The sequence below is a fragment of the Anomalospiza imberbis genome, chromosome 6 (assembly GCF_031753505.1).
Source record: "Anomalospiza imberbis isolate Cuckoo-Finch-1a 21T00152 chromosome 6, ASM3175350v1, whole genome shotgun sequence".
In the NCBI taxonomy this organism is placed as follows: Eukaryota; Metazoa; Chordata; class Aves; order Passeriformes; family Viduidae; genus Anomalospiza; species Anomalospiza imberbis.
The window spans coordinates 15,891,731-15,907,907 of NC_089686.1; positions in this window are offsets into that span (position 1 = coordinate 15,891,731).

The following is a 16,177-nucleotide window of genomic DNA, read 5'->3' on the forward strand; positions in this document are numbered from 1 at the left end:
TCCCATATCATCCTGCTTCTGCTGCCCCAGGGACAGGACATTAAATTGACAATTTTGAGATTGCACTGCAGGGTCCTTTACACACTTTCTCTTTTGTTACTAGCTTCAATATTTCTGGATAAAGTTTTTTTCAGCAGAGTGTTTTCCCTGAATTATGTTGTCCAGCTTCCACAGGTGGAATGACTGGAATACCACAAGGGACAAGGAGATGTTGTCAATGCACTGTTTAATAGCTTTTAGACATACACATTACTTGGTCCTTCAGAGGCTGATCCAGGCCTGATCTTAATGAAGAGAAGACTAGACTGTCAGTCCAGCTCATAAAGTCCATGTTATCCTTGCCATTCCACTCACAGACGTGTGAAACTTTGCTGAAGCCATTAGCCCTGTCTGTAATAGACTTGTTTACCATCCTTAAAGCAGTTATTCCATAATTAAGTAAGTGGACAGTGATGACCTTCATCTACCCCCTGGGTATTTTCCACAAATACCCACTTCAGTGTTCAAGTAAGATAAGATCACTGCCGGGGATGCTGTTTAGGAAGAGCTGGCTAAGGGATAATACAGCCACTAATGGCTAGCAATCTTCAAATCAGAGCATGTTGCTCTAGAAAACAGCTTTTTTAGACCAATGCTGAGGCCAAATTTCCTACTGTGACTTTGGATGGAATCAGAGATGGAGGAGATTTGTGGCACAAAAAAAACCAAGTCACACTCCGGATAGGGAAGGGCAGTGGTCACTCTTTGGGATGGGGGAAGGTAAATGTTTAAGTAGTGTTGTCTCTTTGACTCCACGGTGCTTTGCAAGAACTCCATGGTGCTTTGCAAGAGCAGACAACACCTTTTTAACCCACTCTGAGAGTATGAGCCAGATGTGCACACAAAACACACAGGGTTTTCTGGGCAGTCCAGCACATCCAGGCACATCCAGCACATCTGGGCACTCCAGCACATACTTTGAGCAGGCTTGAGGGGTGAAGTGTCCCAGCTCTGTAAGAGCCTGACTTGGCTCCTGCTCCTGACAGTGAGGTGGGGGAGAAAGTGCCCAGAGAGTTCATCTGCACCCCTGGGTGTCCTTCCAGCTGTGCTCTTAAGGTGCCCATTTGAGCAGGACTGAGCTCACTTAGGAAGGGTCAGTGAGGCTCACATGCTAAGAAGAGGAGGAAAAGTAATTTGATAAATTTAAAATAGGACTGTGTGGAAGAATAGAAAAGAAGCCATAATGTTTTTTTCCTCAGCAGCTGACAATGGAATTCTCAAAGTGTTGAACAAATGACACCTCAGGGAAGAGAGTTATAGTTTGCAAATATAAACTGACTCCTGGACAGAGGGTCTAAGCTTCCCCATGTAACCAACAGCAAATAATAACTTCTCCTAAGCACCTCTCCTGACTCAGCTACCAATTTGCTTTATGAGACTGGATGAGTAACTTAATTTCCCTTTCTTTTTACATATATCTAAGACCATACTGAACCTATGAATAAATGGATATCTTTATACACAGACATATATCCCCTACGTGTCCATTTAATACAGTTTAATATTTGAATTTTTAATGTAATAGGATTCAGTCCTTCATAATTAATAAAACACAGGGCTGTATCAGTGCTCAGTGTCCTTGCAGAACAGAGGTGCCCTAATGCTTAATTCATGTTTGCAGAATAAACTGAAGACCAAGGCTTAAATACACCAAATGCTGAAGGCTTTGTTGAAGGTTTTATGTGAAGGGGCTTTGTGGTGGCCCAGCACCCCTTTGAATGGCTTCCCCCTGCCTGGAGGAGGGGAGGGGGCTCTGCTTCTAAGCCTCTATGAGAGCTGAGAGCTCTGGAGCAGCATTGTCAGCAGCTGAGAGTTTGGAGAAAGGCAGGAAGTGGATGATCCACTGTATCCAGAGTTCCCTTCTGCACCATAAAGACTCTTCCTGCCACAGGCACACCAGTGGCTAACCCCACCCGTGGCTGATGGAAATAAGGCGAAACCCCTCCTGGTGAAGCTTGGCTGCACACTGAATTAGCTGTGGCCCTGGAGTGATGTTTAGAAGGAAACAGCAAATAGGAGTGTGCTTAATTAAAGTTGACAGTCATAATGGCACTGCCTGTAATAGTATCAGGAGATTATCAGTTACGGGCCAGTGCTACCGGCTGGGTGACGACCCTGCCAAGGTGTGACCCTTATACCAGCCCTGCCTGGCCTGATCTCAATGTCTCCTTTTTAGTGCTGAACATTCCCTGTTGATAGGGAAGAGAAAACAGCTTTTTCCTTCCTCATCTCCATCTCCAGCTGCTCGCTGTACCATGCAAACACTGATTATTGAAATTAGGGTTCATCCAGGTTAGGGTTTATCTAATTGATCGCTAATGCAATATCAAGTAAATGAACAAAGGTTATAGGAAAAAGCTTAGGTGGAAGACGATGTAAAGTGCCTTTTCCTCTTCTGACTAAAGGGTTGAGTGTTTTTATATTTACTTACTTATTTATAACCTATATCCAGGTTAAAAAAATGGGGCAGTTTGGGACACCAGGAAGAAACCCAAATATGCCAGCTGGTGTGGGATAGTGAGGGATCTCAGTGAGAGGATATAGGGCATTTATTATCAATTTTATCTCTGCCAGTTTCTGCTGGTTCAGATGCACTTCCCACTTTTAATGCCTTCTGCAGACTGGAAGACCATACTGAAGGAATGTAATTCAGCTTCCATCTGCAGTCTCCCTACTTCAACCACAAAGCTTCTGCACTACAGACTGGTTTTTAAATCGATCTGCATGCTCATTTGTAGCAGATGTTCCTTCCCTTTGCACACTCTGAACTGATAAATGGATGCTCCCAATGCCTGCCCAGAGATTCTTTCCCTAATCTCTCTCTTTGGGGAGTTCTCTCCCCAAACTAACTGTACCTCAGACCATAACACACCAGAGGCAAAGAATCTTTAGAAAATGAAAGAAATCCCAGTGCTCAAGAAAGCCTGTCTTTGAGATATTGCTTCAAGGCCTCAGCTGCTGCATGCTGTAGTTTCCTCCTGAAGTTGGCACTTATTCATGGGTCTGGATCCATAATTTGCTTCCAAGCAACCAGTGACATGTGTCAAACACCATTCTTCTGGCTTGGTAGAAAATTCAAAATCAACTACAGCTTTTACAGAAGGTGAGAGCAGCTCTCGTTCTATTTATTTTGTCTCTACTCCTTATTCTCAAAAAGCTCCAGGATCTTAATTACAGCAACACCCCTCAGTGGAATGAGAGCACTCTGATTGAGTCGGGTAATGAGGTGCATGAATTAACAGTCAAATTGACTCATGCCTCCAGTCAATACTTTGATATCTTATCTATTGAAGTAAGTACATTTTAACATTAATCCCAGGAGAATTTGGTCCATGTGTGTGCACTACAGTCAGAGGATCCAAACAGATGGGTTCAAACCCAGTCCAAGGAGCGTGGGAATTCAAGTGAGAAAGGAAATCAAGAGATTGTCAAAAAAAAGAGGTTCATAGCTTTCAAGATGGGCTTTGCACTTCTTTGGAAATGTGACATAGTTCCTGTAAATGCAGAATTTTTGGGGGGTTTTGTGACACTCAGGACTCCCAAATCAAATTACTAACATGGTAGAAAACAGCATTAGAATAAGCTTCTTGCTGGCACAGAAGATAAATTACGTATTTGGACATGAACTCATACATTCATGAAAGGCAGAAAAAAAGCCCATATTGGTGGAGATATTAGTGGTATGTATGTATATATTGACATATATTATAAAATAATCTAAAGAGTATTAGTGGGTCTATGGCATCCAAGAGATCCTTAAAGCTCACACCCCTCTTTTACATCCTCATCTAGATATAAGAATACATCTGCCTCTGACTTTGCTAAAGGGTTCAGAAGGACAGGCTGTTCATACCACACACTGCTGGGTAGTTTCATCAGTGCAGTAGCTGCTGACAATACCTAAAATGCTGTAACTGAGACCATTTCTCAGCTCTCATCTCTGGAGACATGCCCTAACCCATTCCACCTCCCACTCCTGAAGCATTAAGGAGGCAAACCCCAGAGCTCAAGGCAGAAAGGAGCTTTGGTTCTCTCAGAAGAAAAGCAAGGTCAAGCAGGAGACCTTTAGAGGATCAGACAGGAAAGGGAGCTCCTGGGCAGACAAATTGTAAAAAAGGGATTGGAAACTGTCAGTGAGAATCCTCTGTTCCTTGGTTTGGACTCACTGGTGCTATGGGAGAATGGCACTGGTTATACTAGCAAAGCAGTGGGATATGCCAGAGAAATGCCAAATTCCATTCTCAGTTCCTTCCCAAAAAGAAACAACATGAAATTTAAAAAGCCATTTCCTGAACTTTCTGAATCATTATGCTATTCAAATGCAAGAGCAGCACATCACCAATGCGTTGGTACCACACTTCTTTTCAACAGGTAAGGAACCTGGTGCAGAGAGGCTGATATAGCTTAAAGCACACTTTTTAAAAATCAGCTTAAATTCTGGATGCCTCCATTTGAAGACTCTGTGGCCAGGACTTGTGATGCCTGATGCTAAGTGGAGATAGCCACCAGTCCAGAGAAGATGAGCAGGAGCCTCCATGGTGCAGCAATGCTGAGAGTTTTTTACTTTAGTTGGACTCCAAAAATTAGATTTTCTATTTTCCCTAAATACATGGGCAGTAAGTCTCCCAGCATTTATCTTAGACACATTCCTGGAGACTCGGAATTATTTTAGAGTGCTTTTCCCATGAGAATTTCAGCAGCTCAGAAGTGCAAAGTTGTTTAAAATCGCTTAAAATACTCTGGGAAGGGTTAAGTCACAGTCACAACTGCTCATTCACATTCAGAACTCTGACCCTCTAGGGGTAATGCTGGCACATTAGCCAGAGTGTGATTCCCAGGGCCTGACAGAACTCCTGTGCCATGCAGATATGTCAAGGACCACGTTTTTATCCACCCCTGCAGCTGTGTTAATTTGGTGAGGGGACTTTGCTGGGTGAGGGTGGGACCTGATGCATGGCAGACCTGGAATAATGTGGGAAATTTGGGTGTTTCAGCCAAGTGCCAATCACTCAGGTCTCTTCAAAGCCACGGCAGGGTCACTGCCCTCTGCTCTGGCTGTGGCTGAGCAACTCTCAGGAAGTTACTAATGAGCTCATGCTTACGGCGCTGAGTTTTAGTCTTTGCTTTAGCATTCCAGGTCCGACTTCTTAAGGTCCGAAGTGGGTCACCAGCTACACAGTGCAATGCATTGTTTTATGGTCCCCTGAGAGCACAGCCTGATGGTTGTACCCTTCACCCACACACTTCCACACCCAATCTGGAACGGTAGAATAGTTCCCTGAGGTCTGCCACAAGCAAGTACCTAATGGGATCTGTGCTGTGGGGGATGGGACAGCATGGTGATTCCTGACACCCGGGCATGGCAAACTGGGGCAGGAGCAGAGCACTTACCACTCGTGCTAGTGGAGATGTGCTGCACCTTTTCCAGGGAGGCCACAGGGCAGCCAGTCCCATCAGCCATGCCCAAAGCAGGCAGCTTGCTCCTGCTGCATGACGAGTGATGCAGCCCTGTGGGAGCCTGCCAAGAGGCTCCATGGCTGGATCTGCCTTGCAGGCAGCGTGGGAGGCAGGAGCCCGGCAGGGAGCAGTGAGTGGCAGGCAGCCTGGGGCTCCAGCTCTGCACATGTACATGCCCTGGATGTGCCACCTGTGGTGGGGCCAGCTGTCCTTCTGCTCTGACGTGCAAAGGGACAATGGTGCAAGCACAAGAGTGCAGAGCAAGGGCACGAACTGCTGCTCTGAGGTTAGGAGTTGCTTCTTTGGTCTTTCTGTCTGTTGGCTTTGGGGTGGAGGAAAAAGAGGACTGTCAGCCTGGATGTCGTGGCCCCAGAGCCCATAATTTTTGCAGAGCTGGTGCAGTGGTAAAGTGGCAAACTGCTGGTCCCAGGCCCAGCTGTGAGCTGCCATGTGCACAGGGGACCATGTGACTTAAGCCATTATACTCATGGCTCACCAGCAACTGCTCCACCTTTTTGACAAACCAGATGACAATAAAGCAGGAATCGCTCTAGTTTGGACTTAAAGACTTGGACTTCTCCCAGCTTTAGGCCAAACATGAAAGACAGGAGTAGGACACAGAGGGAAGCTGCCCTCACAACTGATTCCAAAATGTTCCCAGACTGGCAAGCATCCACGTTACGTAGATTTTCAATCCAGACACAGGCAGCTTTGTAAAAGACAGTGTCCCCTTGAGATTTCCATGTACCTACATCAGTCCTGCAGTGCTCCCTCATGCCCTTGCAAAACCAAAAGGCCCCTGAGAAATGTGGACCTCTTCCTGCTAGACCTGGGTGTTGAACACCGTGCTGCAGCTCCATCGCAAGGCAGGGCTGCTTCAGTGCCTGCTCTGGGGGCCTGTGTGGGTACCCCCAGACACAACCTGCCAGTGGTTCCATCCCCATCAGCTGCATCCAACAGAAATTTGCTGCTGCCAGCTTCCTCCTTCACCTAGTGGAAGCACAGTGTGATCATCACATGGCCAGTAAGTGCTGCAATACCTCCCTTGCTCTCCCAGACTTGTAAGGTGTCAGGTGCTTTCTCCACACACATGGCTTGAGCCATCTAATGCTCACATTCAGACTTGCAGTTCCCTGCTGATGTGGACCCTTCACACTGCTCCACAACACTGTGCTACTGGGAACACCCCTTCCCCTCACACTGTGTGCTTCCCCAAGTGACCCAAGTGCTACCCTAATTTTTTCCATTAAAAGGCTCTGAGCCCATGTTATTGTATCTTAGCCCACACTAAGATACTGAAACTGACAGCACAGGGAGCTGTGGATGCTCAGTGCCCTGCAGAGGGCAGGGACACTCTTGTAGTGGCTGGGAGTTTGGGTCTCTGCTTTCCAGTGTTTTCAGGCTGCTTGGTGAGCCAGGAGAGGGAAGACCATGAGTCATCCAGCCAGTGGAGCTGGCACAGGGGTGGCAAATTTTGCAGGAGATCATGGGCATGCGGCAACATGTGTGACTGCTGTTTGGTCAGAGGCACTGCTGGGATGCCCACACAATCCTCCTCTCACAGATGTGCTCCTTCTTTACCTGTCACTGCAATTGGTGCCTTCATAAGATCAGCTATCAAAGAGGGTGAGTGGCTGAATAACTCCTTTTCATTTATGTGGATGAAAAGAGGAGTGTCTAGCTGCTTACACCACCACTGGTTTGGAGAGGCTAAGGAGTATGATGGTTGGGGCTTAAGGATTCAAGGTTCAGGATTAGGTGGGACAATTAAATGTGTCTTGGAGCAGTAACTTTTTAAAAAATTATGTTCTCCAAACTGGCTTGGGCAAGCCACGCTTATTGAGGATAAACCACCTGCCAGCATTAAATGGAGCACTTTTGACTTGATTTGAAACCAGAATCGAAAGCAGCAATCAGCAATAACTTGACAGTCCTTCAGAAGGGCAGTAGAAGTCATCTTCTATGGAAAGTAGTGCTCCAGAACACCAGCTGCCACTGTCTAATCCCTCAAAGAGGGCACAAAAGAAAGCCTGATCTCTTTGCAAGTGTATAATAATTTCTTGCTAATGAAGAGGTCAGGCAAAAATATCTTTTACTGGGAAATTCTGCATGAAGGTGACTATTAAAAGCATAAAGTTATGTCCACTCTCTGCCTCATTTGTATGTACTGTTGAATCTCAGGTTCTACAATACAGATGACAGTTAATTTTCAAGGAAAGGGAAATTATTAAAATCATGACAGGTAGGAGATGTTTGCTGTTTGCTTTCAGTATCATGAAGGAATAAATTTGGAATAAAGTCTGGTGAACAGATTTAAGAGACAGTCCATATCCTTAAATGCCTAGAGTGTGCTGATACAAAGGTGAGAGACAGGTTTAACCAAGGATGGACTCAGGCCTCCCAGGTCCAGAGCATGTGGCTGGACCTTGGCCTCTAGATTATTCTTCCTCTTCAAAGCCTGTTGCTCAGGCCCACTTTCTCCAACACTGCTGACCTGTCTCTTCCTCAAGCAGAGCAGCAGGTCACACTAGGATTGCAACCAGGCACACCACACTTTCTGGTGTCTTATAGATCAGACAGACACACCCCACTGAACCACAGAATCACAAAATTATAGAATAGTTTGGGTTGGAAAGTCATCTAGTTCATCTTATTTGCAATGAGCACAAATATCTTCAACCAGATCAGGTTGCTCGGAGTTCCATCTAACCCAACCTTGAATATTCCAGGGTTGGAGCATCTCCCAGCTCTCTGGGCAGCTTGTGCAGTGTTTCACTATCCTCATTGTAAAAAATGTCTTCACTATATCTAAATCTCAAATCTAACTTCTTTTAGTTTAAACACATTCCAACAGGCCCTTCAAAAAGTCTGTCCCCATCTTTCTTATAACCCCCTTCAGCTACAACAGGGTCTCCCTGGAGCCTTCTGTTTGCCAGGCTGAACAACTCTAACTCTCTCAATCTTTCTGCACAGGAGAGGTGTTCCACCCCTCTGATCATCTCTGTGCCCTCCTCTGGACTCGCTCCAGCAGGCCCAAGCCTTTCCTCTGCTGGGGACACAGTGCTCCAGGTGGGGTCTCACCAGAGCAAAGCAGAGGGGCAGAATCCTCTCCCTCAACCTCCTGGCCATGCTGCTTTGGATGCAGCCCAGGATACAGCTGGTTTTCTGGCCTAATTCTTCTAAACTTCTTTCTTCCACTCCTCCAGACTGAAAAATACAGAATCTGAAGAACCTTCAACATATTCTACGATGTACTAAGTAATTCCTTAACTTATTTAAACCACTCTTGCTGTTATTTTTTCCAAGATGATTCGATTTCAGGGTTTGTCTGTCTCAGCCCTTTATCAACAATGACCAGAGGCTGGATGAACAGAGGAATTCATTTCTGACAGTCAGTCCCACTTTCTCATGTAATGTGGTATTTTACTGTATTGGGATTTTCAGCCCTTCAGGGGAATAGTTTCAATAAGAAAACATAAACATAATTTCCTTTAAAGAGGACAGCAGACATTCTTGCAAGATATGTGAACTATACATAGTAAGAATGAAATCTGAACAGCTATGCTATCCTTACGTGTTTTAATGCAACACTGGTAAGAAAAAGTGTGCTGGTTTCATTAGATTTATAAAATGACTGCAACATAGAATAATTTTTGGGATGGTGAAGGAGATAAACACTCCTTTTGATGAGGTTGCTCTTGTTCATATCACCATATATCTGTATAAGATGTTCATATGTGAAAGAGATCAAAAGGAGCCTTCGTAAAAATTTTGATTTACAATATTATTGTATTTTATTATTTTATTTTCTTGGGGTGTTTTTTGTTTTTTTTTTTTTTTTTTTTTTTTTGTTTGTTTGTTTGTTTTTTGCATTTTATTATTTATTAAAGCTGCAGCCCTCATGAAAAGCAGAGACCAGCCACCTCTCCAGTCCATGCTGGGCCAGGTCACTTAGCTCACCCTGGGCAAGCAGCCAGCTCTGTCTAATACCATAATTTTCTTTCTCTCCTTCAGAAATTAAAATATAGAATGAATTTACCTCACCATGAAAATTAAAACCTTTGAGCAGCCTGAGTGGTCATTTCTAAAATATCTCAAGACCCACACTAAACAGTAATTTCAGTTGTTACTTAAACCTGTGTGGAAAATTAAAAAATGTGCTAAGCAAATCGTACAGCTTTTGAAACTTGGAAGAAAACAGTTTTTCTAGTCTCCCAGCTGGTAGACCATTGCTGGATTGCAATGCTTGCTGCAGTGGTGCAGATGGCTCTTGGCCACAGGGCACCTGGGATCTGTGCCTGGGCTTCAGCCTTTGGAAAGCACACACCGAAACCCATAAAATTCCAAGGAGAAAACCATTACAAAACCCCCACGAGACTGGATTATGTAAGTGGCCAGCTCCCAGTGCTGCAGCTGCACTGGAGGTCAGGCAGTTTGCAAGTGAAGAGCAGGGTGCAGGCAGGGTCCAGCCAGGCTGCCCCCACCCCAGCTCTGACCCCAGCACTGTCCATCGACAGGGCCAAACAGTGACCCAGTGACCCATTTCAGGGTTTTCAGGGTACACCTTGGCCTGTGTGGCTGAAGGGGACATGGGAGGGACTGGTTGCACATTGGAGACATGGAATACAGGACAAATGGATGGGTAACTGTGGATAACTTCTGCTAGAGCTGCAGGTGCAACATTCTCCTGCTGCTCTGCTCCTAGCCTCCAGTAACATATAGCATTTTCCTCTCAGATAACACAGTGCCCTCTCAAAGAGGTTCTAATGGCAAGATAACTTTGACTATATTACTAGTCACTATTTTCAAAGAAGCAGCCTGTGGTAAGGCACCAAACTATCAAAACCTATGGGGGAAAGATTTATCAAACAGTAGCAGTTGGTAATGCAAGCACCTAAATTTCCTGCCTGTGTCTTGACAAAGCTGCAGATTGAGTCATGCTTCCCGACACATTAATAAACAGGTCCTGTGCGTGGGAAAAGGGGAACGGGTGATGTTTGTTCCTGCAGAGGAAAACCAGAGAAGGACCTTGGAGTCCACAGAATTTTCCAAGCCTGTTTCTCTTTGCTTATTTAAGAGCTCTATTTTTTTAATAAATAAAAGCAAGTTTATAGAGATAGGAAGACAATAAAAGGCAGTGTCATTTCCTAGCTTGTTAGTGCTAGATAAAGGTGACAGCCTGAACAAAATCATCCTTGTCCTTGTAATTTTCCTTGTTTGATTGCTTACAAATAAACCAGTTTAATAAAGGCTCCGAGATACAAATGCCACATGGCCATATTGACAGGAGTGAGGGAAAAGAAAACACAATAATCATGTTAGTTCTATCCCTCAGATTAATTACCTAGATAAAATACACATTTACCTCATTCTAGACAGAAAAATGTAATTTACCGGCCAGTGATTTAGGCAGGCACCCTGCTTATGTTAAAAGCCAGACCTGGCTGGTCCTGACTGGGAGGAAAAGATGAGCTCCAAGCCTTGTGAAGGACAGGCCTCTCGTCCCCTCTGCAACAGCAGCCACTGCAGCAAGGCTTGTGCCTGCTCCTCCTTCAGCTCCAGACAGGAGTGGCTTTAGGACACCGTGGATCCATTTTCATCCCTCTTCAGTGTGTTTCCTTAGGACTCAGCACACCTGCATCTAAGTCCACCACTGGGGAGGTTTTATCCCCCTGGTTTCACTGTAACCCAGGACGCTGAAGGTGCAGAGGAGGCGGCAGCTGGAGGATGCAGCCTGGGCCCTGCACAGGCATCCTGCCCTGCTGCCCCATCTGCCCCTCAGGACACCTCAACCGAAACACAACCCTGGGGCTTGTCTTGCCAGAATCTGCCACAGGTTAAAACAAGATCTGCCTACTCTCTGACAAATTGTAGTTTTCAGGACTTAAAAAAAAAATCATTGAATTAATATTATACCGCCTCAGTAGGGAAAAACTGACAGAGCCAAGCCCTAACCTCAGCTCAGCTGAAATTGCATGACAGCAGATTTCTTTCCTAATACCACTGTATTAATCACTGAAATCAAGGCAACACTTGCCAGAACTTTTCATGGTCAAGCACTGAAAAATAATTTTTCATTAAAATAAGCTCTTATTGCAGGGAATACTCCAACTTGGACTTAAGCCAGTAAGGCCAAAATCTTGAAGAATTCCTGTGTAGGCACTCAGAAGGTGCTTTGAAAAATCTGGAGCACAAAGTAAAGAGCAGCCTTCCTGAGGCAGGACATGCAGAGGAAGCTGTTGCTTAGAAGCACCTTGGGCTTCAACAGCTCCCATACTTGAGGTCACTGGGTCTCAAGGTTAGACCAGGTCCTTGGTGTTGGTTTGGCTGCTGTGATGGCGCAGGGGTTTCCTCTTTCCAGAGCCGAGCTGGATGCAAACTCAGTTTCCACAGGTCAACAAGGATGCTGCAAACAGTGTCCTCCTTGCTTTTCTTCACAGAGTCCAGGGGGGGAAACCTAACATACTGCTGCTGACCTGAGCCCATCATGGAGGCAAAATGCAGCATTCTGTCTTCCTGCCATAAGGGAAGAGGTTGGAGTATTGTGGGGCCTTGCAGCTAAAGACAAGGTAACTTGGGAGTAAAATGAGAGGGAAATGGTAAGACTTAAAAACAGATATTTTATCTAAATTCCAGAGAAAGCAACAGTTTCTTGAAACTACTTGAGTTATTCATGTGGAAATTGAGGCAAAGAAACTTAGAGCTGCTGGAACACAGTGCTGTTGAGAGCTGGTCCTGACCCTCCCAGAAACTTCCTTTGTGTCACAGCCAAGGTTTTTTCAGCCTCCTCCCCACCATTCAGCTTGGGGTGTAAGTTTTATCCTAGGAAAATTATTCATAGAACTGTATTTCTACATCACAAGCTAAGCTTTTTGGAAACAACCTGAGTGGTATTTGGTTCAACATCTTCTCCCCCCCAAAACACCGGTGTTCCAGGTAAAAATAATAGTAAATAAATACAGTATCAGCTGTAAGAATGGATGAGGTGAATGTTTCTGAGTGGGTGCCCCATCTCATCCCACTGCCTCCACCCGGCTGGAGGCGGGCAGAGCCAGGGCAGGGCTACACTTGCCTGGAGGTGGCTGTGAGGGGCCTCATGGCTGGCTGGGTACACGGCCCCAGGCAGGAGGACGCGGCCCCCACAGAGCAGCAGCTGTACTGTTCTCTTTCATTCAAGTCTTCTGTTGCATAATTGATAACTGTGTGAACCCCTGGGAAGCAGCAGGTGCAGGTAGCTCAAACCAATGCTTTCAATAACCTCAGATTAATGATAAATAGTCATGTATAGCTGATACAGGTGATCACACCGCTCTGCTTTATGCCCCTGGAAAGGTCTGTTCTGGCTGCAAAGCCAGGCCCCAGTCCTTAGACAACCTTTTCTCCCTCCATCATCCTCACAGGCAGACACAGGATTTTTGGCCTGTAAACAGCCCCCAACTGTGTCTGGCTTGGTGGCAGAGGCAGCATCACTCCCACCTTCTCTGCAGGCAACCCTGCTTCTGTGTTGGCTTGGAAGGAGAATTTTGGACAACCTCCCCTATTGCTCTCCTGCAAAAATGCCATATGCAGTGAGACACCCCAGGTAAGGTGAGCTGTTTTGGCCACACACACCAGGGATGAACCAGGTGTGTCCTGGTCCTTGATATCCTATTGCCTGGCACAAGGCAGGTGTTCCCTCCTGTGACTGCACATGGGGTCACTGGCAGGGTACTGGCAGCAGCCTGGGAAAACCAGGCTCCATGGGGCCAGGGCCATGGGGCTGCAGCCCACAGTGCCTCCCACCACCCCTGAAGAAGGGGGCACACACAACTCTGCAAAGGCAAACCATGTGCCGCTTTTGGGAAGCAAGGGCTACCAAGTTTGTATGTCAACAGTTTGTGGCCAGCTGGGTGTCCCATAGAGGTCAAAGTCGTGGTTCACTAGGACAATAGGGCCCAGAAGAATCGAGGCTTTGCAAAAATACCCCCCAACCTCTAACCATCAGGTGCATAAATATGTTTTTAGGAGATTCCACTTGGGAAAGTCTCAATCTGCATATCCACTTGGCAATTCAAGCTAAGCTAGCTTTATTGTAGAGGGAAGCCTTGAACATCAGCATGAACAGCGGGGGAAACACCAATTTCTGCTCTTTGTTTCATCTGCTGCAGCTGTGCAGCCTCCCCAGTTGCTGCAGCAGGAGAGAAACTGGAAGGCTGCAGTGGAGATGGGGCACTCATGGGCAGGGATCTTGTCTAGCAACTAACCACCTGTTTGGGCAGAAAAATGGCATTCCCATCTCATTCAGAGCAGAATGTGTTTTCTAATTACAAATTAAACACTAATTGTGAATCATGTTTTATTGTCACTAAAGATATCAACGCAAATGCTTTCAACAAGCTTCTTGATTTTTTAAATAGAGCAATTTAGGACAATTATTACTTGAATTTGCCTATGCAGACTACATCCATTCCAGGTTGCAGCAAGACACTAATGTTAAGGTGGTATTTTTTTTATAAGCACTAAACTGTAAAAAGTGCTTTCTTTGATAATGTTTCTTTTTACTATGAATGCCAAAACAGACTCCTTTTGTGGGGAAAAAATAAACATTCACTCCATCCCATTCCACTAAGCTCAGATCTTCCCTGCATCCTATCAGTTATTTTGCTGCAGTTGATTAATTTCAGCTTTGCTAACTTCAGCAAATAAGAACATCCATTTCTTAACACAGACCTTTTCCAAACACACATGCTTGATTTTGCAGAACGTCTGGAGCCCATCCCTTTGCTGCTACAGAACTCAGACTTTTGCTTATTTGTGTCCTCCTCCAGTTTCTCCACAAAGAATGTGGACTCAAAATACTTTTTTTGTAATTTGCCTGATTTGAACATGCAAACATGAAAACCTGCACATGCAACATCTCCCTGAATAAAGCTAAAATTCAGCATAAGAAAGTCAATTCTAGACAAAACATTAATTCATGCTCCTGATTCTTGACTAGAAAAGCCTAAGTAATGGCACAAAAAGGCTATTGCTTCTCTTTTATTATCTTTTACTCTCTCACAAGAAGTCTCTTTTACGGTATTTGACCTATCAGATTTTAACCTCATTACTAGCAAATGTCTGTTATCATAAATCAGCAATTTTTGTTTTTTCCCTTCAACTTGAAGAAGTGTCTCTTTGTCCCCAGCCCAATCTTTTTGCACATCTTGATTCACTTATGCCTTGGATCCAGTCTATGGCTCATGATCCCTCCGATTCCCTGAGCTGCCTGCAGTATCAGATACTTTCTCCAAACAGGTTGCAGTAACTCCTTGATGAACAGCATTTAATTCAAGCAATATTACCAGGAGGCAACCTTAGGTAGGGAGAACTCAAAAGATCATTGCACTATTTGTGGAATGCAGTGGTTGGATCCAGTTTTGCCAATACTGAGTAGCCTAAAATAGAGATTAAATTAGTGAGTGCATTTCTGAAAGGCAACTGTGTATCTAAGAGGATTATTTATGTGAGTGCATGCACATGGATGCCTGTTAGAATAATGCAGATAATTTTGGAAGCTGCTATTCATCTGTCACAATTTCTGGCTTGCTGACATCTGTCTGCCTGTTTCCAAGTCAATGCTTTCAAACTCAGGCTGTAGGGAAGGAAGATAACATAAAAATGAAAGCACGTGAAATTCCAACGAATTCTTTATATTATTATTACAGTTTCATAGCTAAATATCTAGCAACACATTGATGTCAAATCTCATAATCAGACTGCAGTCGGCCAGCAGAGAAATCCATTCTCTCTGGTAAAGCAATATGTCTCTCCTCTATATTGACAAGAAATTAGCAGATAAATTACTGTCCAATTCTGATTTCCCCCTTGTTAATGTTATCTGCCATCAAGCAATAAAGTCACTTCCTTTTACAGGGTCGTGGTATACATGTGGCTGACCTGGCACAGCAAATAAAGCGCAGATCAGGTATCAGCAAACCAAGGTGGCAAAGAAGAGTTTGATGTCACATGAGGGCTTGTGAGGATGCACACAAAGCCCTCTTTCGCAGAAACCCAAATCTGTCTCCAAGTACATCTGCCTAATTGAACATGTACCAAGATGAGCAGAGTCTGAAACAAGCAGGCCTTTTCTAGGCTGCACAGAATCAGGGAAAGAGTAGTTTTGCTCTCACTACCTATCCCCGCCTCCCTTTGCAGCCTCCTGAGCAGCTCCTGCCCTTCCCTCAGTCTGTCTGCCAGCAGCTTTCCCTGTCCTGCTGCCAGCCAGCCTGGAGGGGACTGCTCCTCTCACCTCCTTCCAAAAGGCAGCATGATGGACTCTGTCCTTCTGACCACAGCCTGGAAACTGGGGACAAACAAATGATGTGGGGCTCCCTATAAACCCTGTTCCTCATTTTCCATCATTTTCCCTTTGTCAAACTGTATGCTTGGTACCTGGAGCAGTTTCAGTCCTGGAAGAAGGATAAGAAAGAAATAAAACCAGACTTTTCAAACACAAAATAGCCAATTGTGCTCTCAAGGCAGTGAGATACAGCAGCTGGGAAACGACATTCCTGTTTTCTGTGAGTTATGATGACCATTTATATCTGGTGCTAGGCTACAGAGTGTGGAAAGACAGGGTCAGCATTTGCAAAATATTTTCAAAATCCCTAAAGTGATATTCTGGTCTCTGAAGTGGGAGTAGTTTAACTACCCAGCAGTT